Raw genomic sequence first — 27,064 nt, forward strand, 5'->3', positions numbered from 1 at the left:
ACCTGTAAATAGCCTCAGAAAATTAAAAGATTGAATCAAGAAAGGATTTAGTTCTAGCATAATTTAAAAATTCAATTATGTAATAAAGAACTATTCTTTATTATGTAATAAAGAATAAGGAAAAGTACATCTATATTTTACAAGGTCCTGAATGATAAATCAATTGCTTGTAGTTTGAAGAGTCAAAATTTTGATACTGGGAATATTTTTTTTTTACAAAATATGAACTCCTCTAAACAAAAAAAGAGCCACTTATTCTGTACTCCTGTATTTTTTTTCTGAAGGGATATTTCTACTTACTTGAAGATCATCCATTACTGATGTCACTCTTAGAGAATGTAGTTTCCCAAATTTAGGAATAGGATGAGAAAATAACACATGTCTTTTTGTACAAATAGTATAGAAGCTAATGAAACACCTCATTGGACGCTGGGTTATTTATATTCCTCGCAGAATGTGAGATGTGAGCACTTCCATGTCTATTCTGAAACTTTTCTCTTTGATTCAGCCATGGATGGGACTCATTCATATTGGAATGAATAAATGAGTACTATCACCCAGCAATATGGCAGTTTTAATATGGTTGGAAGCCAGACATACTTGTGGTCTGTCCAAACCAAACAGTACTTGTAATGTTATTGGATCAGTTATTTGGTTGTTGGCCTTCTCTTTAAGAGTGAGAAATCTCCATATTTTTATATATGAAATGGGGCTTGTTTATGCCAGTGTAGGAGAATTTAGCATGTCAATTACTAAGAGCCCAGTTTCCCTGCAAAGTGAAAAGGGTATTGTTTTTTACCACTGTTTTCACGCAGAGGTCTGGAGATATTTAAAGGCGCAGTGAAATGTCCAGGTGGAAGTAACAGTATTATAGTTTTTTAAAGCTTAGGTTAGTAAGACTCATTACAACTCTTCTGGACCCATTGCTGGCTAAGTGTAGCGGAAAATCTTACCAACTGATGGCCGTTTGATGACCTGCATGGAAAGAACTGGTAGGCTCAGGAGAGCACACAATTGAGAGATGTGATCACATCACAAAACGTGACATCATTCTTTGGCATTAGCTGGCACCCTGAGCCTGGGTAGCGAATTGTACTCTTCATTCTCCCCTCTAGATTACCCGTGTGACTCACCAGAGGGCAGTGTACAGCAATCGGCACCACTCATTCCTGCATTGGCTGTTTCTCATAGAAAATCCAAGGTCAAATATCTTGATTTGGTCATTATATATTATATGTATGTATTCATTTATGATACCATACACCAAAAAATAAGTATAAATACTATAGATAAATTAAAAACTAAAATAAAAACCAGTACTAGACAATAGGCCAGATAATAGGCTTTGAAAGCTGTTTGTTAGATTTGTCTGTGCCTCAAACATGGAATTCTTAGCATTCAGAAATTAACAAGTCACTACATTTTGTAGTGAGTTTTTAGTAAATTCTGTGTTACAGTTTCAAGTTTATGATGATCATGGTGGGATTACTAAACTCATTCTTTCTTTTAGACTTAAAATGCATATTGTTGTCTGAGGGTGTATAAATTGCCTTCTTTCATATACAAACTCCTACACAGAGAATATCAGAAAATATTGATGAAATATTTCTATCACTGTATATGAAGCACATATAAATTCATATAAAGAGCTTGAAATATGTCAAGGGATTAAAGTACACATTAAACTAACTACATGATATAAATTATATGAAATGGGAGATGTAGAAAAGTACTATGAGAATTCAGAGGTGGATGATTTAGTGGGAAAGGGTTTGGGATCTGAGCAGAGTCTCACAGGTAAGGCAAACATCTTGTGGACACATTAAGGATAATGGCATCATACCTCAGATAAAGGAAATATCATGGATGTGCAAACTTAAAGAACCCATGGCTATATAAAAGTTAGTAGCAGGAAATAATGCCAGGGACATATATATTATGAATAGGTCTTTCAGTATATTGAATGCAAGGCACACCCCAGAAACTGAACTGACAATGGGAAGTCATAGGAATAAAATGTTTGCAGCAGCACTGTATTGTAAACTGTACCAAAAAAAGAATTTTGCAGCATTGTGTGAGGTGAAATTCAAAGGTAATGTGATGAGTTGAAAGGCTATTTGAATGATCTTGTATGCTATTTGAATGATCTTGTATGCTATTTGAATGATCTTGTATGCTTTGAGATTGAAAAAGAAAACAAGATTCTGTAAAAGCAGAATTGCTCTGAGAAAAACTAAGTAGCTATGTGTGGGGTGAAGAAAGAAAGAAGTCAAAGCATAGTCTTGAGCTAAAGTAGCAGGATACTTACTTCATTCATTGAAATACCCAGAAAAAGCAGATTTGGAAAAAAGTTGATAAATATATCAAAAATCTTACATAAAAACCCTACTTAAGATCTTTCTTAAGCTCAATAGTCACTTATCTTTTTATCAGTTCCACAATAATTCAGATGCAGTTAGAGGACTCATCAATCTTGAGATCTCAAAAAAGTCTACTCAAACAACAAATGCTTTTTTATTAAAATATTTATTTTAAAACCTTGCATACTCCAAGACTTAAAAGACTTGAGTATCATGAGGAAAATGAGGTTTGCTGTACCTTATTGTTGTCAAAAATTAAGAATTCTTTAATTTTAGTAAACTGAACATCTGTTTAACAGAAACAAAAGAAGAGCAAACTTTATCCAATGCAACCATGTTCTATGTATTTTCTAATAGAAAAAATATAGAATTGTTAAAAGAATCAATAATAATCTTATTGAAGAAATAAGAATAAAATATAAGTTCCTTTAATTTTTAAAAACATCTTTTATGCATTCACTGGAAAAGACTATGGAGTCCCATTTCCTCAAACACATTGTAATGCTCTTTTCCTGCAATTTCGTTGACAGTTATAAAACCCAGAGACCAAGCTGTGAAAGAAACTTTTCCAGTTGAAGCATCTGCTTTTGTGACAATTTTCAATCAATTGCACTGGAAGTTCTGTAGCTGCCTTGAGTTCATCTGTTAGTTTTTCTGCTCCAATTAAGAAAATGACATAATAAGTGGCAAAGACTTATTTCTTGGCCACTAAAGAAGAAAGAAAAAACAATTTAGTAGTAAGTTTCCCCACTTGAGTTGTACAAGCCTACTTTCTTAACCCTTAAAATACCTACTAATCAGATAACTCTGTACTTGTGGACCCTATAGCTTGGATTCCCCTCCAATATAATCTACAGAGATGTACATATTAATTATGTTCTTTTTACCCTGAACTGAACTCAGTTAAGTAGGGAAAACTTTTATTAGGATTTTTTAAAAACAAAAAATATCCTCTCATTTTGACAGGTATTTGATATTTTTATGTATGTCTTGACAAATTAGAATTGAAAGGCTTTTATGCAATTGATCAACCTCACTCTTCTTAGTCACTTACATGTGCTCATACATTATAGGAAGCCCTTATGAATTCAGCACTATCAGGACATCTGGTGATCTTTTAGAACATCAGACCACATCTGATGAGAAAGGTGGTACCTAGTTTAAGAAGTGCTCTGAATCCACCAGTCCTTTAGAAAACAAGAAGAAGGTGGAAATGTCAGCAAATACCAAGACTTCCTGTAAGAGGAGAGTTCACAGTTATTGACCAATATTCTAATAAAGGGGGTGAAGAGATTATGAGGGAAATGAGATTATAATTATCCAAGGGTCAGAAAGCTTAAGAACTTAAAATCTCTGGTTATTGTGTTCTTAGTATTTCTCTAATATATCATGCATTTACTTACGAATTGGTGCGCTTCTTCATTTAATTGTGATAAATATATACAGCACAATATTTATCATTTTAGCCATTGTAAACTGTACATTTCAATGGCATCACATACATTCTTATTCACATCCATCATCAGCATCTATCTCAAGAATTCTCTTCATCTTGCCAAACTGAAATTCTGTGCCCATTAAATAACTCTCCTTTGACCTTTCTACCAACTCAATGCAACCATGATTCTACTTTCTGTCTCTATTGACTGAACTACTGCAGAAGAAGGAAAAAGAAACCTACTGTAAATGAAATCTTATAGTGTTTTTCTCTTTCTGAGTAGTTATTATGCTTAATGTAACATCCTCAGGGTTAATTCATGTTTTAGCATGTGTCAATATTTCTTCTCTTTTTAAAGTCTAAATAATATTCTATTATATGTCTATTGCATTTTAGTTTTTCACTCATCCACATTCATTAATGGATTATTGTGTTGCTTCTACCTTTTGGGTACTGTAAATAATGCTGCTAAGAATATGAATGTACAAATATCTCTTCAAGATCTTGCTTTCAATACTTTTGGATATATACCCCAAAATGGGACTTCTGGGTTGTGTAGTTGTACTCTTCTTAATTTCTGTGAAACTTTCATCCTATTTTCCATAGAGATTGCACTATTTAATGTTCCCACCAACAGTGCACAAGGATTCCAATGTATCTATATCCCACCAAAACTTGTTATAATTTTCTGTTTCTTTCTGTTTTGAAAGTAGCCATTCTAATGAGTATGAAGTGAGATCTCATTGTAGTTTTGATTTGTACTTACCTAATGATTAGAGATGTTGAGCAAACTTTAATATTCTTATTGACCATTAGCATATCCTCTTTGGAAAAATTTCTAGTCAAAAACATTGCCCATGTTTAAAATTGATTTGTTTGGGTGTTTTTTGTTATGGTGGTTGAGTTGTAGGAGTTCCTTGTGTGTTCTAGATATTAACCTCTTAAAAGATACACAATTACAAATATTTTTCCTTCCACAGATTGCTTTTTCATGCTCTTGTGTCTTTTGATGCAGTTTTTAATCTATTTTTATGCCTATGCTTTTGGTGTCACACCTAAGAGGTTATTGCTACTTCCAAAGTCATGAAGCTTCTTCCCTATGACTCTTTAAGAGTTACATAGTTTTAGCTCTTATATGTAGGTTTTTGAATCACATCAGTTAATTTGCATATATAATGTTAAGGTCAGGTTCCATTTTCACTCTTTTGCATGTAGATATTCACTTTTTCCAATATTTGTTGAAAAAGTTTTTTTCCCATTGAATCACCTTGTCATCCTTGTTGAAAAATCATTTGACTATATATACAAAGATTTATTTCTGGGCTTTGTATTCTGTACCAGTGGACTGCATGTCCGTCTTGATGGCAGTACTACAGTTTTGAAATCTGAAAGTTTGAGACTTCCAAATTTTCTCTTTATTTTCAAGACTGTTTCAGCTATTTGCATTTCTTTGAGACTCCACTTGAACATTAGGATGGATTTTTCTAGTTTTATAAACAAACAAAAATTTGTTAGGGTTCTGATACGGATTACATTGAACCTGTAGGTAGCTTGGATATTACAACAAAATCAAGTCTTCCAATCTCCAATATGTCTTTAAGATTGAGAACAAAGATCAGTTTTTTTAATTTAAAAGTTCAATTATTTTATGGATGATTGAACATTTTTTTAGATATTTCATGTTGTCAAGATCTAAGCAATTAGTGAGAGAGTAAAAGTGGAAGTGGCTTGTATATTTGAAAACCAGTGGAATTTACTATTTTAGTAGAGAAAATCAAAAATAAAAAGAAAAGGAAAAGAAAAAAGGTAAAAATTTAAATCCAGTTTTGCTTTTATATTATATTTCTATATTTATTAGTTTCTGTGTATGCATTTTAATTTATATTTTCATTGATCTAGTTTTCTATTTGTTACCACGTGAAACTTTCAGTTATTGTGATTTTGTACTTTAACATTTATAGTTGAATTATCTGTTCTTTTTCTCATTAAAATTTAATCTTATTTGTGATTTTTTCAAGCTAGTGTTATAAATATTTTATCTAGTTTTAGAGATTTTCATCTTAAATCATATTAAATATATAAATTAACATGAGGGAACTCAATACTTTTACATTCTTAAATCTTCAGCATCCAAGAATGACATATGTTCCTACATTTATTCAAAGACTTGTCTCTCTTAATTTCTAGATATTTGCTGTTAAATTTCATGAGACAGACAGATATGTACACACATATGTGCATGCATATTGCTGTCATATAAATTTTCTGCCACCTTTTCTAACTGGAAATCTACATAGGAAAAATGCTATAAATTTGTACTGATTTTACCTTTAATTCATTTGCATTTTATAGAGTTAATAAATCACATCTAGCAATACTGCCTATTTTACTCTTCACTTTATCTTGTAATTATTTACCTTGCTATTCATGGACAGTAAATAATAGAAAACTTGTACTGTTTCACCATTAATCATGTTAAAACCCAATAAAAGTGATATTATCATATTTTAACAGTGTATGTTCTTAGTTTGTTATGGATTTTATTTTTTGATTAAGGATGTTGAATTTTATTAAATATAAATTAACTATTGTACCAATCAGGGATCAGCCGGTAAAACAGAAGCTACTTCATGTAATCAGGATACAAAGAATTTATTATAGTAATTATAAGCTTACATAGCTCTTGGAACTGCTTCAGAAACAAAGGTCAGGAAGTTCACAACTCAGCAGCTCAGCCCGAAACACCCTAGCAGGTGTTCTCAAGAACTCCCATGAAAGCCCCTGTGAGTCACATGTTTGCTCATTTGTCAATTTGCAAGTCTCTCCAGATACCAGTGGCCTCTCCTTCCCTTGTGCCCATGTGAGTGTTTTTTTTAAGGCAAATTCTAAACAGAAGTGGTAGCCCTTTGCTGCTCCTCTGCCATGCCAGGAAACTATAAAAGGGAGTAGAAGTAATACCAAATGAACAATTATCCAGCCCAATTTATTAGTTATTAAGATGAGCACATAGTTTTCTATTAATGTGATGAATTCTGTTAATGGCTTTTTAAAATCTCAAGCTATAGTTGAAATAAAACTTATCTTGGTTCAGTTTACTTTCTAATATGCAATCAAATTTAATACAGTAAATGGCATTGTACTTAGTTACTTTGTATTATATTTATGAAAGGGTTTCTAGTTATACTGCATTATGCTATCTGCCTAGTTTTGCTACCAAGATTATAATTGCTTCATAAAATGAATTGATAAGGTTTCTATCTTTTTTCTATCCTCTTAAAGAATTTAAATTTATCACATAAGGATTACTTGTTGCATGATAATTAAAATAACTGATAAAACATCTGGACCAAATTTTTAATTCCTTTTTCTCCCTGTTCTACCAGTGAATATTGATTTATATTCTTCTCAACTTAATCAATACTCTATTAGAAAAATTAACTTTTTAAGGCTGAAAAAATGTACATCTGTATACAAAAGTGTCCAATATCTGATGTAAAAATACTAACACCTATAGGTAAAATTTTAAATTTCAGTGACAAAGAAAAAAATTCTATGTCATTGCCTCCTAGTGACCCACATTGCTTCAGCCTAAAAGAGTAAAAATTAGATTTTTCTCAGGTTTCACTGTAACAGTAAATGAGAAAAAACAATGTATCCTTTTGAGAGAAACTTTCATTATCCAAAAGTTCTAAACTCTGCTATATTATTGTTTACATATTAAGGCAATAGAAAGATAATTTATACATTCAGGGACTCAGAAAGTATGCTACCCAAACATCTTTAATGAAAAAATTCTCAGTGAGAGGTCACAGTCCAATGCAAGATACATCAAAATAAGCAATAAACGAGCAAAGAAATGATATTAAAAGAAATTGAGATAAGTATTAAGGACAATTCAATGTTCTTAGCAATGTTTTTTTGGTACTGAGAATCGAACTCAAGACCTTGGGCTTGCCAGGCAGGCACCTGTACCACTGAGCTATATTCCCAACCCAGGGACAGTTCAATGTTGAATTAAATATTTGTTGACATTACTGATGTAAACTTAATGCAAATGTAAAAAACTCAGATACAAACTACCAAATATTAAAAGAAATTGATAGACTTTAAAATAGTGTAACAACACAAAAATAAACATGATTTAGGACAGTTAACTGAGATTGGATATGAAGCAATTTGATTTTTCAGTTACTGTTGATAAACAGATAAATCTATATAATCGTTTTATAAGATAATTTGATAACAGTTCAGAATATTTTAAGTGCATAACTTGTCACCAACTATAACTTCCCTTTACCTCAATTTATAGATTTGCCCTCTGATCTTTCCCATCTTGTCTCCTGAGATCAGGATCTCTTAAATTTCTCAATAGAAATCTCTTGAACTTTGTGACAGGTGAATGGTATCTTTTAGTAGGGTCTAGACTAAAGCTGGAATAAAGGCATTTTTGCACTTCAATAGGAAGATGCTAACAGAGGAGTTGGGCAGTTAAGCCCATGTTGCCATTCTACCAGGGAAGTCCTTTTGAGTGGTGCCATTAACAGCATGAATAACAGTGTGAGGATTTGAGCAGCAGTGTAAAAAACAGCAGTGTAAAAAAGCAGTGTAAAAATGTTCAAAGCAGAGGTGGGAGACTTGTTTGGGGGATATAAAAATATTTTAGGGGAATAAAAATATGAAGGTCTGAGTTAAACCTGTGTCACTGGAATTCAGAAGAGAGAGTAAATTTGAGAAATATTTAGTTAATATTAATAATAAACATGCTGGTTTATTTTTGTGTGGATTGGAAGAGAAAAAGGACAGAAGAACAGAGAATTTTTCAAAATATTCATGTTGGATGAATGGATTAAAATAGACTCAATTACGACTGAAAATAAAGGAGAAAATTTTTGAGGTTAGACAATACTTTTATACTGAAACAGATATATTTCTATAGAAATATCAAGTAGACAATTCAAACTGGACCTCAGGTTTGAACGCATGAATTTTACCACTCACTGGATGTAAAGCCCCTGAATCAGATTCCTATGGAAGAGGATAGGAAGGAGAAAAGGTAGACAATACCACACAGAAAAACACCAATATTTAAGGAGCACTGGGAAGAATAAAATCTAGTGAAGGGGGCTAAGAAAAACTACTTCATAATTAGAACTAGAGCCAGATAAATATAGTAAAGCCAAAGCCACAATAAGAGAATTTTTAAAAGAAAAAAAAAGAAAAGACCAAGAGCCAAAGGGATCAGAGTGGTCATAAGAAGTACGAACCAAAGAGTGACGAGGAAATGGCAGCACTATCATTAGAAATCTTATGGAGAGCTAGAACGCTGGATTGGACATAAGGCAATTTGGGAATCTATGGAATGCTAGTGTTTGGGGGCTATTGCAATGTAGCGGCTCTGGTAGTAAGAAAAAACTGAGAAAGCTTGCTAGAACAATAAAAGGAAGACATCTCTTAAATATCAATAAACAATTTTCTATTTTTTTTCTTTTCAATTTTATGCAGATATTTTGCACATAGAAATTGTGGTAGTGCACAAAGTGTGCGTGCAGCTCAGTGAACATCAACAAACTGGAATAGACTCTTGTGACCAACACAGAGTCAGAAGCAAACTACCAGAATCTCAAAAACCTTTCTTATATTCTATCACTCCCCATCCTCCTGGGGTAACCACTGTCTGAACGCTTAATACCATGGATGAGGTGTGGTCTCCATAACTTACAGCTTCGGGTTTTGTGCAGGGTTTTTGGTTTTGTTTTGTTTTAGAGGTTGTTGCTTATTTTTAAAGCTAAGTCACTCTCTCCTACAACGTACAAATTCTATATTAGCAAGGAAAAATGCTGCATCATGAAAAGAACTGAAACTGTTCATTTATTTCTGTTTTAGAGGTGTCTTTTACCTGGCTGCTTCAGGATTTAACCCTTATCTTACTCGTTATTTCTAGCGCTGCTTAGGTTGTTCCTTGCAACCTTCCCACATTGTCTGTTGATTCTGCAATCTTTAGTAACACCCTTGATCGTTTTTCTTCTCTAGATCCCTTTATAGCTTGAATAAATGAAGCTGTTTTTATCAATAACAAGAACTAGGGCTTATTTTGTCTCTTAAATCATGAAGATATATCCTAAAATCATGAGCTCTCTTACTCCAAACTACTTATATACTTTTACTGGATAATGTATTTCATTTGTAGTGAAAACCAGCTGAGTGGAAATCCGATTCAAAATCAACTGTCATTGGTTTCATATGACTCTGTTAATTGTCTGCCCTTCTTCTACATAGTCTCCATTGTGTTTAATTCGATCTGATAGCATTAAAGTATTATCCCCAGGAAATTTATAGGAATTCAAATGTTCAAGATTAAAAACATAAGTTAAAGCTACTTCTTTGCCTCCACTCTTCATACATGTTCCTAACAAAAGCAAAAATTAAATGCAACCCTTTTCTGACATTGGAATAGAACATTTCATTCACTCTGAGTAAACAGTGTGTCCATTATGACAAAGCACCAATGTTACTTTCACGGGTGGGTGTAGCAATGCAATTTCTTTTCTGTTCAGGAAAAGATGTCAAATCTTTTTCTTAACCACTGTATCCGATTATATTTGGTATACTGTTATATCAAAAGCTCATTTGCAAACATAAGTGTCTCTGCTGTCAAAAACAAAGCAAATCATTAGTATAAAGTGCTATTTTTATGATCATATGCTTAAAGGGAAAAAGTAGATATGAAATATGCCATAGCTCTAGGAAGAATAAACTTTTATAGTTGCAATTATTTTATATGGAAGTAAACCAACTGCTAGCTTTAGATATTCTACAATATTAATGACTTAAACTCCATCTCCTTTAATTTATAGAGCAAGTATAGATAATTGGTTATTAATGCAAATATGGTTATTGAAGCACAAAGTTTAAGAAAGATGAAAGGGAAAATGGCAAAAAAAGAAACCAATGTGGTTGCACCCCAGGAGTTACTCAGATAACTGAAATAAACTTTGAAAGAAGTTCATCATACGGATTGTCATATTCCACAGATGGAATGAAATAAGTCATTTTTTAAAATAGATTTTTATAAAACTTTCAGAAATATTGAGGGCATCATGAAAGTTCATACCAGTTTATCAATATGACTTGTGACAGTTTCAAGGAAAATATAAACAAGTTTATGAGTTGGGTTTTCATGGTTTTGAATCAGTTTTAAAATATAAACAGTATCTTTAAGCATGTTTACATTTGCAAAACTTTTCTTAAGAAGCAAAAATTCAAAGACAAGGGCAGCTAAGAAGGAAAGAAGCAATTCCCTGATATTTGTACACACTGAACAATTTCTAAAAGCCTGACAATGCTATATGGGTTATGTATCAATTTATCTGTGTGCACTCCACATCACTGCTGCAACTTTGGTGGTTACCTTTCCCTGGATTTATAAAGTATGTAGGGATTAGGTAACAACTTATTCTAAATGCTTAAGAGTTTGTATAGAAAAATAAGACTTATATTTCCTAAACAAACTCCTATACTTTTTCATAGGACAGCTATTGTTCTCTTGAAGCACGTGGTTTTAGAGATTATAATTTCAAATAATTTTATGAACACAGTAAGTTTTGACACTTATATACAAATACTAGATATTTCTTTCTGGAGAAATACAGAACTATATCTAGCATTTCAAACAGCTTTTTAAAAATGCTTTATACAAAACTTAGGAATTGTTTCTTTTAAGAAGAACATTTTATCAGTGAAAGTATAGAAAGCAGAACTTTTCTTTCTTCTATTTTTCCCTTAAGTTCCTGCCTTTTCATTATATATTTTCTACATTTTTCACTTTCTTCACAGCTGCTGCAGCAAAATCTGAGAACACAAGATTCTTAAGCCCAAAACATTGCAATAGAGTAAGAAATGGCACTTATAAACTACCTAGAGTGCTGCAAACTTTTGGCAATTAATTTCAATTAAGTTATTTACAAGGTGTGCCACTGCTAACTTCACGCCCAGATGTTTCAGTTGGCAAAATGTGATGGCCACCAAGGTAGTAGTTTCAGGAACAATCACTCATTGATGGGCTTTTCACACTGAATTCACAGCACCTTCCTAACATGAGCACATGATGTCATCACCCTGTGCCTCATCCCAACAGTAAAATGCCCATACAAGTTGCAACAAATCCCTGCAGGCAGCTGCTGAGCTCCGAGATGTTGCAGGAACACCTGGGCTGGCTTGGAATCTAGCAGCTTGCACAGTTTCGTTACCAGATGTTTGTGGAACAATTTAGGCTTGTATGGAAAACATATATATTTTTTTTCATTTTCATGAACGATTACCAGACCCTTGGAAGTAGTTGAAACATATGTTCCATTTTATAAAAAAGCTAATAAAAGCTTATTCGGGAATATTTTTATTAAAATCGGTATTGTTAATCTTACACTTGGTAAACTGAATCTGCATAATCATGTTTGTGTGCAGTTATCTTTCTATACTAAATCACATTGTCACAAATTGGGTAAATGGAATTATAACCTTAGGGAAGAAAATAAGAACTGATACAAATTTTATTAATGTTAAAAAATTAAAGCAAACATTAAATATCTGAGTTTGTTTAATAATTTTATATATTTTAGGATCAGCTTAACAATTGTTTTCCTTAATATTTTGTGTCTTCTTTTAAAAAAGCAAGGGATTTTAAAATTACATGGATATGTTTCTATTAATTTAACATAACACTGGCTTTCACTACACTGCAAAAGAATTGAACCTTGTGATTCAAATAATAAAAGTTTTCAAAAGACACTTTTCATGTCAGTTCTAAATATAGTCTCTATCGGGGGCTAGGGATTTAGCTCAGCGGCAAAGCGCCTGCCTGGCAAGCGCAAGGTCGTGAGTTCGGTTCCCGGTACCGGAGAAAAACCAAAAACCAAAAATAAATAAATAAATAAATAAATAAATAAATATAGTCTCTATCCATAATGAGACTATGAATAAGAAGAAAGTCATTACTAATTTTGGATGGATCTATTTCTTAGAGAATTCTTTATCTTAATTTAAGAAAAGTGATGATTCTTAGTTTTAAAATTAACTGAAATGCTAATCCTATGAAAGTAAACATGCCTCCTCTTTATAAAAATAAAACTGTTGTTCCCAATGTAATGGATTTTATATAAGGACCTGAAATATATCATATTTTCATCCCCTGGGTAATTCCACAAACTTGTTAAAACTATTAACAGCTGTACAATAACTTAGGCTCTCAGTGATTTCATTTCGTTCAAAAGAACTCTAAATTTATCCAGGTGTGAAGGTTATGGTAACTGCTGGGTAAAATCAGAGAATATTCTGTTAAGGATTCACTTTAGGATTTGATGAAAACATTATGTTCATAAAATCCAAGAACAAGAAAATGTATTTCTGCTACTTACTAAACAAACAGATAACTGAATGTTTTAAAAGCCTGCCTTACAAAGCAAATATTTCCACACCTTTTCTGAGAAATGCGAATTATCCGTCCCATTAAAACAGACCTAGTTGCTGGCAGAGTGTGAGCTGAATAAAGAACTAGAAGCGCACACATACTGAGGGGCGGGAAGGTAAGTCTGGAACGGAAACCTCTTTGCAACTTTAACACTTCGGGCGGAGATGGAGACACACCACCCTTTGCACATTGCTAAGCACACAGCAGTCCTAAGCTCAGCTCTGATGTTGAGTTTTCTTTCCTTCGTTCTGGATCCAGGGGTCCCTCTGTACCTCCAGGGAGGCTTTAGTAGCTGCAGGGCAGTGCTGGAAGTAAGCACTTTCTAAGGCTTCTCCAGGGAGGTGCAGATCCATGTTATACTCAGAATCACTGTAGAGCTCACATTTTCTCCTTCCTAGTTTGTAATGAGACTTGCATGCAAAGGTGTGTGAAAGAATGGCCTGTAGATGCGATCACCATGTTTTGTTAGGAAAATGTCAATGTCTCACTGTTGTGTCCTTTTGTCCAAGATCGTTCTGAATGTTTAATCTTAACCCAAAGGAAAACTAACAGGGTACTTCTAGTAATGAGCTGCAATTTGTTTTCAGTCCTTGGGACATTTTAATGCTTCCATTAAATAAAAGAAATAATCACAAAGGAAACTAAACCACAAAGAAAATACGTTAAATCATGTTAAGTGTCTGACCTAAATATATAAAACAAAAGAATACATGGCTGTAGTTTGAATTTGTTCTTTAACCCATCTATTGCATTTACAGCACACAGTACCATGGTAACAATGTGTTAGGGAGATCTGTAAGCTGTATTTACTCAAAGCAACATATTTGGAAGGAGAACAAAATAGCCACTCAATCATCCCAATATATTATTCATTTGAAGTAAAATTTCCAGTTTTTTATATAACCATCAGAGTTGGTAATTTGGGGATACTTACTAATAATATCTTTTATAGGTAAATATAATTTGTACTGAATAAAGTTGAATATGTGGCTTGGGCAAGTCACCTATGTCAGGCAATGGAAATTAACGATTATTTTTCTATTTTAAAAATTTCAACTTTGGTTTATAAATTTTTATTCTACTAACATGTTTGCAATGCATGTTTACATTTAGCTTAGGGAGTAGGTACATGTACATAACACAGCTTGATTCTTTCTTTATTCCTCTATCCCTCTCTGCTCATCTCCTTTCCTCCATTTCTACACAATTATTATTTTATCATGTCATTATTACCTGGAGATATTACATAATATTTATATAGTACTTTGTTCTGCAGAGTGGCACACTAAATCACAAAAATATCAGGCATGTTTTGTACAATTTGAACAAATCAGTTAGTTAAAAGTCCTTCTCATGCCTGGATGTTCTGCTATTCCTTTGGCAAGAATCTTATAGAAATTTATAAATATGTTTCTCTCTTTCTCTCTCCCTCTCTCTCTCTCTCTCTCTCTCTCTCTCTCTCTCTTTGGTCTTTTTGAAACAGGGTTTCACTATGCAGTTCAACCTGGACTTGAACTCACTTTGTAGTCCAGTTTGTATAAATGTGTCTTTGGGACATTTAGTACTTTGATAATAACTTAAAGTTTCTTAACTCTTTGCAAAGATTTCTTTTACATGAATTTTCTCATTTAATTGCATTTAAATTATTCTCTGTAGTTTCAGATGAATTGATCACTTTGGGGTCATTTAGTACTAAAAATAACTAGGAAAACTACAACTGGAATAGAGGAAAGAACAATTGAGTCTGTTTGAGTACTTACACTTATTATTATTAAATTTAGCCCTGATTTGAAGGTGCTTTTAAAAACAACATCAAAGTAAGCAAGAATCTAACAATTCAATATGAAGTGCACATGTAAGTTCAGAGTTATCCCTCATAGAGAGAAACCGTAATGCTGTGTTGTAATTGTTATGTACCTTATTGGGTTATGATTTAGTATACACACAAAATCCTCATTCAATAGCTTTAATGTCCTGAGAGACAACCCATAGAGCAGCTCAGGATAAAATCAGATTTGGGAGCTTCCTGCCCCTTAATTAAATATGAATTGCTTTCTACAGTGACAGAGCTCCCATTAAAGGAAAAGTTCAAAGAAAATCTGTCATAGTTATCATATACATCCCATGGTTTGGAGACTACAACCTTAAGCGAACCTTCTGTATCCACCTTAACATGTTTAATTCATACAAATCATGTAACCCAGAAGGAAAGTTTCTTTTCTTTGTTGTCTTTTTCCCCAAGTAGCTTAATCCACTATATTAATCACACATCACACAGTACTTGGAGAGACTGTTTCCCTTTGTTCAACATGAACTGTACTTCCCCCAAAAGCCATCTACAAAAGCTGAGTCTAAGAGGCTCACATGTTTGTACAAATACTAGCCAAAAAAAAGGGCTAGCATGCTGTAAGCATTTCCTATATATAAAACATGTTCTTAAATAGTTGCGAATATACTAGAAAAAACTAGCAGTGCACTTTGTGATGATCTTCACAGGGCTTCCAAAGTCTCAACGTCTTGAACCTTCTCAAAGCTGAATGCATAATAATTCCTTCAAAATGTCACTTAAAATTTGTTCCCCTTTCTCTCTACTCAAAATTAGTATAGACCTTCCATTTTAAGTCAGCATTTTCAAAAAAGATCGACTGAAACTTGAACAGGCAGAAGGAAAAATGTTTCCACTTCTGCTAGACTTAAAAGAAGTTGGGCATCTTTTCATATTTTTCTTATTAGCATTGTAATAGAAAACATCTGTAATAATTTAGTAAATTAAATACATTAAAACAACAAATAAAAGAAGCTATAATGAATAAAATACAGAAGACCCCATATGGCTGCCTGTCCCTTCCTTGGTGAGCTGCACAGCAAATAACTCGCTAGCGCTGTGAGCAAGTGGCGGTCAGATTGAAGACAGAGACCGAACTGCGCTTTGCCAATGTGAAAACCAAGCCACCTTTGTAACAGAACGTTAGGTTTTGCCATTTTTTTCCCAATTTCTTCCTCTTCATGGAAACACTAATCTTATAATTTTTCATTTCCATATGACACTGTCTAACACTTTTTCTCTTAACTGCCATTTCTCTTTTCTATGTTTTTTTCATCATCAGGATTACAACTGCTATCTAAACTGTTATCTCCTACCTACACTACTGAAGCAGCTTTGAGTTCATGTCTTCTGCTAAGATTTGTTATTCTATAGAGATCAAGACCCTTTTCTCTCATAATGCTCAAGCCCAAGAACTTAGAGTGCAGCAAACTGTGGATAGGAGATACGTAGTATCTCTTTGGCCTAGTACTCTCAGTTTTTTTTTTTAAACTCACCCATTTTCATTCCCTGCAGTTCCACCTTGAGAGTCTGCCTGCTTCATCCAGGCCAGTTTCTGCTCCATCTCTGTTTCCTACAGACATATTTAAGCTCTCATCTCTGTGCCTGTCTACATTCGAATCTCCTAAGAATGAATGGTTATCTATTTCTTTAAGACAATCTATGTCAAGGGGCTGAAAGCTCAAACATCTTCAAGGCTCACACAAACACACTACACTCGTGAGAGGGTCCATGATGGAATAAAACGCCACAGAGCACAGCCACACTGAGTTAACTAATAAATCAATGTGCTATAGGTTAAAGTCTTTGGAAAAAGTAAGTTTCTCTAATTTAAATCTAGCATTGTATCTAATTTAGAAATGAATAGGAAAACAGGGAAAGGGAGAGTCAGAGTGTTACAGAAAGAACAGTGTGGTACTTCTCATAGTTAAGTTAATCAGGCTTTTGCTAAGAAAGATAAATCATGTAGTTAATATACAAAAACTAGACTGGGAATTCTCACTTTATAATTTTGGCCAAATAATTTAATCATTGAAGGAATATTTTCTTAAATTTTAGATGGTGTGTTTTGGATGGGGAGTGAAGGAAAGATGGGAGTACTTCCTGATGGACACATGTGGAATATTTACTTAGCTATAATGATTTCCTTAAATATTCTCTGCTCCAACTACAAAGGCATGAGCTGGAAGCCATGTTTAGACAACACAACCTCCATTTCTGGACCACATCTGATTGGACAAGGAGAGGGAATCTAAACCAAACCAAGCCAATCAGTGCCTCTTCTCTGTGGATTTGTGTCTCTGGTTGGAGAGAAAGATATGTAGTATGTAGTTATATTTAATGCTGTAATATATGAGTTTGGGCTATATTCTAATTTTCTGGCCAGAAAAGGGAGGAAACAGTATTGATTACAGAAGAATGAATGAGGACAACAGATAATAGAATCTGCCTGATTTGCAGACAGCTTTCCTCTGAACCAGTTACCGTCATTCTACTCTTAGTTATTAGCAAAAGGAATTTTAGTCTTCAAGATGCCTCTCTGCCCTAAAATTCTGTGAAACTGTGTATTTCAGGTCTTTCATCTGTAAAACAGGGGCTGTAAGTAGAAACGGAGATATGAGAGAAGTTCATTTCAGTGAGATTCAAAAACCTTTGTAGTCAGCAAAAACGGTTTGCAAATGCTATACTTCCTGGGACAAATGGCAGGATTTATGATAATAACATATATGTTACTTTCCACATAAGGGGATGATGAGAAAGTAAGAAAAGTAGTTTTAAAAGCTGTGGAAATTCCTAAAGTAATACCTAAAAGAAGCCATAAGTTTCCCAAATATAAAAACCAGGTAGGTTCAAAGCGTTGACACATTGCATTTCTTTGTATATATGTAAGGAAACTAAAGAAGGAGGCTCAGGTATTCAGTACCTAATTATCATAAAATTACCCCAATACTTTAAACATTATATAAAATAGGTGAATACTGAGTAGTTTTTGAAATCATTGTTTAATCTATCAAATGAACCTTATAAAGGAAAAATAACTCAAAATACTACTATAGGAGTTAAGCTCTTCCCCAGTGAGACTCAATTTGAGTGATTTTCAATTCCAGTATGCTGGAAGTTTTAGGCACAAGGGTGATGGCATGTACTTTTCCATGTCAGTAGAGTAGAATCTTGATGCAGGACAAAAGGCTACTGTCATAGAGGTCAGTCTACTAAAGATCAGGACTGCTCCGAGGAATATAACTATACTTAAGAAACACCTAAAATGAAAGAATTATTCCCCAAACCAGATGTTTACAGCAACCTCTCAAATTTGTAGCATCTCTACAGAGATTTCCTTCATTTTAGCTCTAAAATGTTTCCTTCCTTAGAGAGACAGAGTCAAAAGAAGCAGAAGCAGAAGATGAAGAAGGAAAAGATGGAGGAGAGAAAGAAGAAGAGAAAAACGAAGACAGTTGGGAGTAGTAGGCGGAGGTAGAAATAAAGGAAGGGCTCCTATGCATATTCGTACAACATAATCCATTTTCCTCCTCCTTACTTTTCCATCCATTGCCATCTGACTTGCTCCTCTTCTACTCCCCGAATATTGTTCTTGTCATGGCCCCCAAAGACCTTGTAGCTGCACAATTTCATAAGAAATTTTCAATAGCGTCCCAGTTTATTTTGAACAGAATTCAAAATATTTTTCAAATGCTCTTGAAATGTGTACTTCTCTTATGAGACAATTACTTCATCTTCCACTTCTATTTCCTTGCTCTAAATCTTTTCCCTTTTTTAGCTTCTTTTCTGTATTTGGTTATTTTGCACCCTACTTTTCCTCCAAGCTTCTGTCCTTGTGCCTGCCGTTCCCCTGATACATTCATCCAGAAGTGCCTTGTCCACATCTACAATACCAAGTACCATGTATTCCACAGCTCTTCACTTTTTCTCTTTGGCACAGAGCCTGCTCTTGAATTCAGACCTAGGTTCCTAATAGGTAGGCGTCCTGCAAGATAGAGCACAAATACCTTAAACTTACCATGCCCCAAATCAAATGTCCTTTTATCCTCTTTTCAATCCTACTTCCCTTCATCTAATTGTACCTTAGAATGCAAGTCAGAATGTTCAGAATCACTTCCTCTTTGTTACTCACTTATCCAATTAGTCATCAAATTTAGATAAGTCTATGGATACACACAGAACCCACCCCATGACTAAAGCTTCCCCAGTCTCATCATTTCACACCTACGTGATTGAAGTAGCTCCCTACCAGGTCTCCCTGCCTGAACCTATCCCACCTTTCTTTGTTCTGAGACCTGTAGTCTACACTTTTGTTTCTAGTAACTAATGCATAAAACTAGTCACACTACATCTCTGCTAAACACCTTTCAGGGACTTTCATCACACATAAGAAAAAGCAGCAGCTCCTTTTGTTGGTGATCATAAATGACCCTTCAAGATTAGGTCCTTCCTGCTAATTAGATCTCTCTGCCATCACATGTTTCGATCCTAAGGGTCTCCTTGCAGTCTTCCAAGTATACCATGCTGTTTCAGATCTTCAGATTTTTAAACAAACTACTGCATTTGCCTGGAATGTTTCCCTCTTGTGCACTTGGCAAATTCCTGCTCAGTCTTTGAAGATTTCACAAACATCACACCCTATAAACAGCTTCGTATGACCCTTCTCAATCATGCGCATAGAGGATATGTCTCCATCAGCATTGTTCTGTCTGTGTGGTGGTTTGTAATGTGAGAGAATCTCAATCAGTCCTTGAGGTCCTAAAAGAAGGAAACCTGTCTTATTCATTTTTTCTTCCGTGTTTTAGATTATTCTTACTGCACATACCTCCTCAATGTATGTCGGTGTTTAAATGAACTAAAAAATGACTAGTTGGAGATGGTGTTTGGTACCCTTCCTGTGCCATTTGGACTGTATGTAATACTACACAACCATTTTCTTAAACCTCTTAAAAGCTAAGTTTCAAAGAAGAAAGGGCTGCATAATAAAGCAACATTTTGAAAACCAAACACTTTCATAACAACAACAACAAAAAGATTAAAGTATCTGATCTAATTTAAAGGAAAAACTTTTGCCTGCTGTTACTAACTGATGAAATAAGAGCAATTAAGTCTGGCTCTCAAGTTGTTAATTCGTCTACTAGAAATATTTGGAAAACAGTAACCAGTCTTACACTCTGTGGGGTCAGTTCTTCCCAGCAAACAGAACGTGGATGGATATGTTTGCGTCACCATTTGTCTTGCAAAATCCTCTAGCAGGCCTGCATCTACATGCACATAGCTGATTTTATAAGATCCAGTACGTGACAGTAAACACCTCAACAGTAAGTCTAGACTACGAGGTCATATTCAGAAACGCATGACTTCAACAGGGGTGGAGATTGTGGGGCAATAGATCCTAGATCAGGTAAATTTCTAAATAGAAGAGGTATTTGTGTGTTCGTGCAAGAAAGGAACAAGGAAAGAAGCATATTAACAAAAGAATGACTTGTCATAATTTTGGCATGTATTGGAACAAAGAATTATGAACTGAAACAATTTAATAGTGGATTATTGTAGTGATAGATATAACTTCAGGAAGAAGATTTCTACTAACTCTTGGATGAGAAAAAAAGAAAAGTAACAAAAATGTAGATTAAGATCTTTTTGCAAAAGAAATTTCCATCTAAATTAACATTCTTTTTTTGACAACTGATAATGTCATGGTAAAAAAATAAAAATAAAAAGACACAGGTCTGATCAGATTCAAACTCTTTCTCTCTTCAACATATTTTAAACTATTCTTTCATTCCTTCCTGGCTCCATCCCACTTTTAGTCCCACGTTTTCTCCCTTTTTATCTATAATGATTCCTCTTATCTTCCCTAATCATTTTTCTTTATTTGGGGAGAAGGATGATGTTACCAATTCCAGAAATAAGAAACACCAAGCAAAATACAGCCAAACTCAGACAAACCACAAGTCTAACTTGAACAATAAATGCATAGAAAATAAAAAATAGAGTAACATTGCCTTTTGTGTTATTTTTGAATCTTAGGAAACCTATAAAAAGCTATTCCACTAATATTTCCATTTACATCCTTAAATTGCCAATTTTGAGTGCAAATAATAACTTGTAAGCTATCATTATATTATTTTCCATCAATTTGGAATTTATAATGGAAAAAACAAAACAAAAAAAACCCTGACCATTTTGGTCAAACCCAAATTCATTCAGCTCAGGTCTTTGTCTCTGGCAGAGGTAGTGCAGGATGTTTTATGGGGAAATTTGTGGTTGAATTTCCTAATGTCAGACTAAAATGCTTACAGTCATGCTCCAAAATTCTTTTTCCTTAATAATCTAGTATTAATTTTATTTTGCAGGAATTCTTTCTTCTACCCATTGATGACTGCTTCTTGACCTTTTGGCTAAGATCAAGTGTAGTATCTGTTCTACCTATTGACATATAATCTCATTCTTTTCTGGTACTGAGTTCCAAGTTTTCAGACCATCTTATAAAGGTATGTATGTTTTTTCTTCTAAATTTGTTTAATGAACTTAATTGGGATGCTTCCATTTTAGTAAGATTATCATTATAGTTCATGATTTTAGAAGTATAATTGGATTTTTTGACCCCTAGCCATTATTTTCCAGCTGTTAATGCTGAAAGATTTTCTGGTCTTTTAGGTTATTCATGCCATGAACTTGACTATCTAACTTCTTTTGTTAAAGCATATAATTATGGTCTAGGACAAAAGATATCCATTGTTATGAACTTTTTTAGCTTGTTTTGATTGTGGTTGCCTATTGGACTGCTGTCACCTGATTTCTCTAACCACATTTTTCAAGGACTTCAAATTTCTTGTTTATCTGGTTTTAGAATGAAAATAATGTCTTCATTAATAAAGAATCCAGCAAATAAAAATCCAAAAATTATGAAAATAAAATTTACGCAAATATCTTCCCTGCAAAGATAATTAGTTAATGGTTTTTAATATTTCTCTCTATGTATATATTTATCTACATATGTATTAATTTTCCTAAAAGGAAAAAAATATAGACATGATTCTCAATCTAATAGTCTTGGAAGAAAGAAAGGAATAGGGGAGTTGACTCAGAAGCATTTGCAGGTTATCCTCAAACTGCTTGTTTCCCTGTATTACCCCAGTAAGACTTCTGCAAAGGCACACTGATTTCTTGAAAAGAAGAGGGAAGAAGAGTGAATGATAATCCCCTTTCCCATCCATCCACTCAAGAATCGCTGCTCCAATGCAATTGTGTAAGCTGCCTTTTATTTTAAGCATCTCATATGCTATAAACATTTTTCTATACCAATGGCCATCTATCAACCACTCAGACAAAGATGTGCAAACTATGTTTTAAGTGAGAAACAAATTACAGTACATAATTCAGAATATGTTCTCATTTATGTCAATGGCATATTTATAGATATATATTTATATTTGTATATGTGTAATTTTTTCAAATGATAACTACCTATCTGTTAATAAGACATGTCTCCAAGGTTTGGGAATATTGTTGGGAGCATTTTCATTTTTCTACTGCCTTATAATACTGAGAATTTTGTGTAATAAGAGATTATATTTTGTAAAAATGAATGCAAATATGGAAAATAATTTTAATGACTGCATAGATGTTGTATGGTTCAACTACAATGGGTAGTCCCATTTACTTGACAATGAATACATTGTACACAATGCTGCTTTGAATATTAATGTATTTCTCTCTTGGCTCACTTGTTCGGTTTTAAACAAAATTCCTAGTACTGTAATGGAATGAGCAAAGATTTGCATCTAAAACCTGTGGAATGTGTTTTCTGAAATTAGTGTTTGAAAAAAGGACTATATTAGTATCTTATCTATGAACTTTTCCCTTTTCTTCCAACTTCATGGGCACGGGATATTTTCAATCTTCTTCATAGATGCAAATTTAATATGTGAAATACATATTATTTAAGCTTTCATTGCTTTGGTTAATAATGAGAAAAAATAGCCAATGGTAAATTTATGCGTCATATATATTTCTTCTTCAGTGAATCACTTCTTTAAGGTCTTTGTTCACCTTTCTACTGGAATATGCTTATTTTTATTAATTTATAAATGATTTCATATCTCTAGTATATTACTGCCCTATATTATGAAAATATGAAATTTCAATGAGTTTGCTGTTACTCAGTATTGGTGTTCTTTTGCATATAGAAATTTATGATATTTATCCATTTATATTTTTCCTTTATGATTGCTGGCTTCTCTAGGTCAAAATTAATTTTAAAATAGTATCTTGACTAATATTGCTTGTTACATGCATTTACTTTTTTTTTTTTTTTGGTTTTTTTGGTTTTTCTCCGGTACCAGGAACCGAACTCACGACCTTGCGCTTGCCAGGCAGGCGCTTTGCCGCTGAGCTAAATCCCCAGCCCCGCATTTACATTTTTAAGCCCATGAAATTTAGTTAAGTATTCTGACTACTTTTTTAGCAAATATTATTTTGTAATATACTGACCTTAATTTCTAAATAGTCATCAAAGTCCGAACTGGCATTATTTTAATAAAGAAATAAGCCATTTTGCATTGACTGTTCTTATTTGCTCAATCCTATTAAGATGTTGTATTTCATCACCTTCTTTTTCACGTTTCTCTGCTTTTGTTGTCAATTGTAAATGAGGTTATTAATTTTATACACAATATACAGCTTTAAAAATATGTGGTGGTATTGATTTGTCTTGCTTTCATATTTTCAAGGTTTTTCTATTTCAAAAATAACTTAAAATGCAGCATAAAACACATACTGGTTTGCCCTACTGTCTGGACTTCACAGGCCCTTGGTGAAGAGGTTGGGGTTGTCTAGATCGACAAACCAAACCAAATACTTACATGCTAGCAAATAAATAGCATTATAATCTCACAAACAATGTGATCTTTTTACTCTGTTCCAGCAGAAGCTCATCATTGTTCATTTATTCACTTTTCCATGATTTAGGGTAAGCACTTTGCTTAACATGCCAGGCTTTCCGACCCATTTGCCCTAGGGATCTAGCCATTTTTACTAACCACTACACAAGATGGTTGGAGGACTAATAAGATACAGATTCTGAAACTACTTTGAAAGAAAATAGCTTTTTACATGAAAATATGCTGTCAGATAAACAAAGAGCAGTGGCCACCATGGTCTGTTGCTGTTATAAAAACAAATAAAGGCACAAGAGATTGTCCGCATGTTCCCAACTGGTCAATAACGGCTTATGAATTTGGTTTGAAACAGAAATGAAAAATTCATGAAGACAGGTATCACCTGTCCTGCCAGACCACAGTGAGGAGGAGACTGAGTGCAAGTTGGGTGTTTCCTGTGGGCTGAGCTGTACCTCTGGTTACACTCTGTGAGTCTTCAGTTCTCAGAACTGATGTGTGGTGATGACACTGTCTGCACTCAGAGATTTGCTACCACATCGCCCCCCTGACAGTCAAACCTTGAAGAGTTGCAGCATGCAAGAATAGCCACCACACTTGTTGCCTAAGTAGCATTCACATTCTTGTAGTCAGAGGGCAAATATTCCTAACAGAGTTTCAAGGAAGACGCTTCATTGCTATCTGAGCGTACTAGGCCATATTGATTTTTTTTATGAAGAAGCTAATTCATGGAAGTATGACTTGGCAAATTTAAAGATGTATGTTCCACAACTACTGCCCCAGTGGCAAAATCAGTATTAGAACTCAGATTTATCCACAAGTATTTATTTAGGAGCTTGCCTTACTCACTGTCTTGTCACTGGGACATAATACCAAACACTCAAAACTTGAAGGAGAGATTTATTCTGGCTTACTGTTCCAGTGAATTCATTATTTGGTCAGCTGGCTCCAAGGCAGAAATGACATGTGGAAGGGTCTGGTGAAGGAGAGCTGTACACCTCATGGTGCCCAGGAAGCAGAGAGAGAAAAGTGGAGCTGGGGCGGGAGACAGGCCCTTCCAGGTCACATCCCTGTTACCCATCTCTTCAGACCAACAACACACTCAGCTGCTGAAATCACCAGTGGATGAATCCACCAATGAGTACAGCGCCCACTTGATCCAACCACCATTTTAAAGGCCTGCCCCTGACTGAGCACAGAAGGCTTTGGGGGGACACTGTAGATCTAAATCATCATAGCTGCTATGTGTTCACAGCTATACTGACTGTGAGAATCACTTGTCTTTCAGTCTGTAATCCAACTTAAGGGGATGAAGACCTGAAACTCAAAAATACATGTAATTTAATGACCCTATAAACCTCAGGAATTGTACCTACCCAACAGGCTGAAAGTTTGTGTCCCACCAAAATTCATATGTTGGTATTATTACTCATAAATATGATGCTATTAAGAGGTAGGACTTTGGGGGGTAAATAAATTGTGATGTCAGAGTCCTTGTGAATGTGATCATGAAAGAGGTCTCAGATCGCTGCCTTCCTCTTTCTTCCAGTAGGAAATGACCATCTATGAGCCAGGAAATGGGCCCTCACCAGACATCTAATCTACAAGGCCATGATCTTCAACTTCTCAGCCTCCAGAACTGTCAGAAATAAATTTCTGTTGTTTATAAGCCATCCAGTCCATGGAATTTTGTTATATCAGCCTGATTAGTCTATGACACTACCTTCATCAGTAGAGCTAAGTAACTGAATGCTTAGGAAAGGAGGTGACATTTGGAGATAAGTAATATGCCTGATCACTTTGCTCCCAACTCAGAACCAATAAGTGCCCTCCTATCTCGCTAATTAAATTTACCGTTCTTTTTATGGCCCACACAACCTACATGAACTGTCACCACCACCATCCCAACTTCACCTCCTCCTTTCCAGCTACATGGCCACTCTGCTGTGCCTTACACAGGCTGATCATGTCCTACTTCAGACTCTTGGCCTTTGAAGGTCCCTGTGCTTGTAGTACATGTCTGCATCTCTCCCTCCCCAAATTTCTTCAGATTTCTATCCAAATGTTACCGCAAATCTCATATAAAATAACATTTCCATCACTGTCTGTCTTATTATTATTTCTGCACGGTATTTATTTCCATTAGCCATATTTTACATTTTTTTTATATAGTGTCTCATCTCCTAGAATATAAGCTTGAAGTGGCAGGGGCAAGATGATGTCCATTATTTGTTGATAACTTTTTAAATTAAATGTAGAAATCAAAACAAACATATGAATAGTAACTGTATTAGTCAGCTTTTCCAAGGCACAGTACTGATCCTTACAACTTAGAGAATGAGAAGTTTAGAGTTTTGAGGGATTTAGTCTATGGTCATCTGGCTACAATGCAGTGGTAGAACAAGGCAGCCTACTTCATGGTGACCCAGAAGCAGAGAGGGGAGCAGTACCAGGGAGGAAAAGGCCAGAGACCATCTGGGCCTCCACAACCTGCACTAACACCCCAGAAGTGTACTTTACTAATCTCCTAGGAGCTTCCCAAGTCAAGCAAGTTGACAGTTATGCTTGACCATCACAGTGAGTGCCTTAATAGAGTAAGATGACACCAAAATATCTTGGATAGAATACCAACAGAAGCCAGTCCTCACACTGCAAAACCTCCAGCAACCTCAGAAACTGGAAGTGCCAAAAACTTCAGATGAAGGGAGGTAGACTGGCAGTAGATTTGAAAAATAAGATGGTGCAAATCAATAAAAATTCCTAAAAAAGTTTCATCCTTAGTGTCCTCTGAACTTCATATAACCAGGTAATTAGCTCTCAACAAGCTTACCGAAAGGCTAGTTTGTTATTGGGATAAACTGAATAGAGACTTGGGATGAGAGGAGGCCATGCGCTTGTCAAGGGTGACCATAATTCTTAATGTAGGAGGTAGAAGTGCAGGTCTTCACCATAAATTGAGAGCAACCTTTGGTTCCACCATACTGCACACATGTGGATTTTTAAATATAATATAATATATACTGTTTTAAGTATATCACTCTTAAATATGAACATATGGGCTAAGACAACACACAC

The 27,064-nt window shown here is 34.4% G+C and overlaps 1 long non-coding RNA gene across 1 annotated transcript; it reads left to right on the forward strand.

The window, feature by feature from the left end:
- Nucleotides 1–13,321: 13,321 nt before the first annotated feature.
- On the forward strand, nt 13,322–25,619 carry LOC106146925. Its single transcript, XR_001231572.1, has 4 exons — nt 13,322–13,376; nt 21,446–21,583; nt 22,231–22,341; nt 25,539–25,619. It is a non-coding gene; the product is annotated as an uncharacterized LOC106146925 (long non-coding RNA).
- The last annotated feature ends 1,445 nt before the right edge of the window (nt 25,620–27,064 follow it).

Source organism: Chinchilla lanigera, unplaced genomic scaffold (genome assembly GCF_000276665.1).
Source record: "Chinchilla lanigera isolate Chin_1 unplaced genomic scaffold, ChiLan1.0 scaffold00104, whole genome shotgun sequence".
NCBI lineage: Eukaryota > Metazoa > Chordata > Mammalia > Rodentia > Chinchillidae > Chinchilla > Chinchilla lanigera.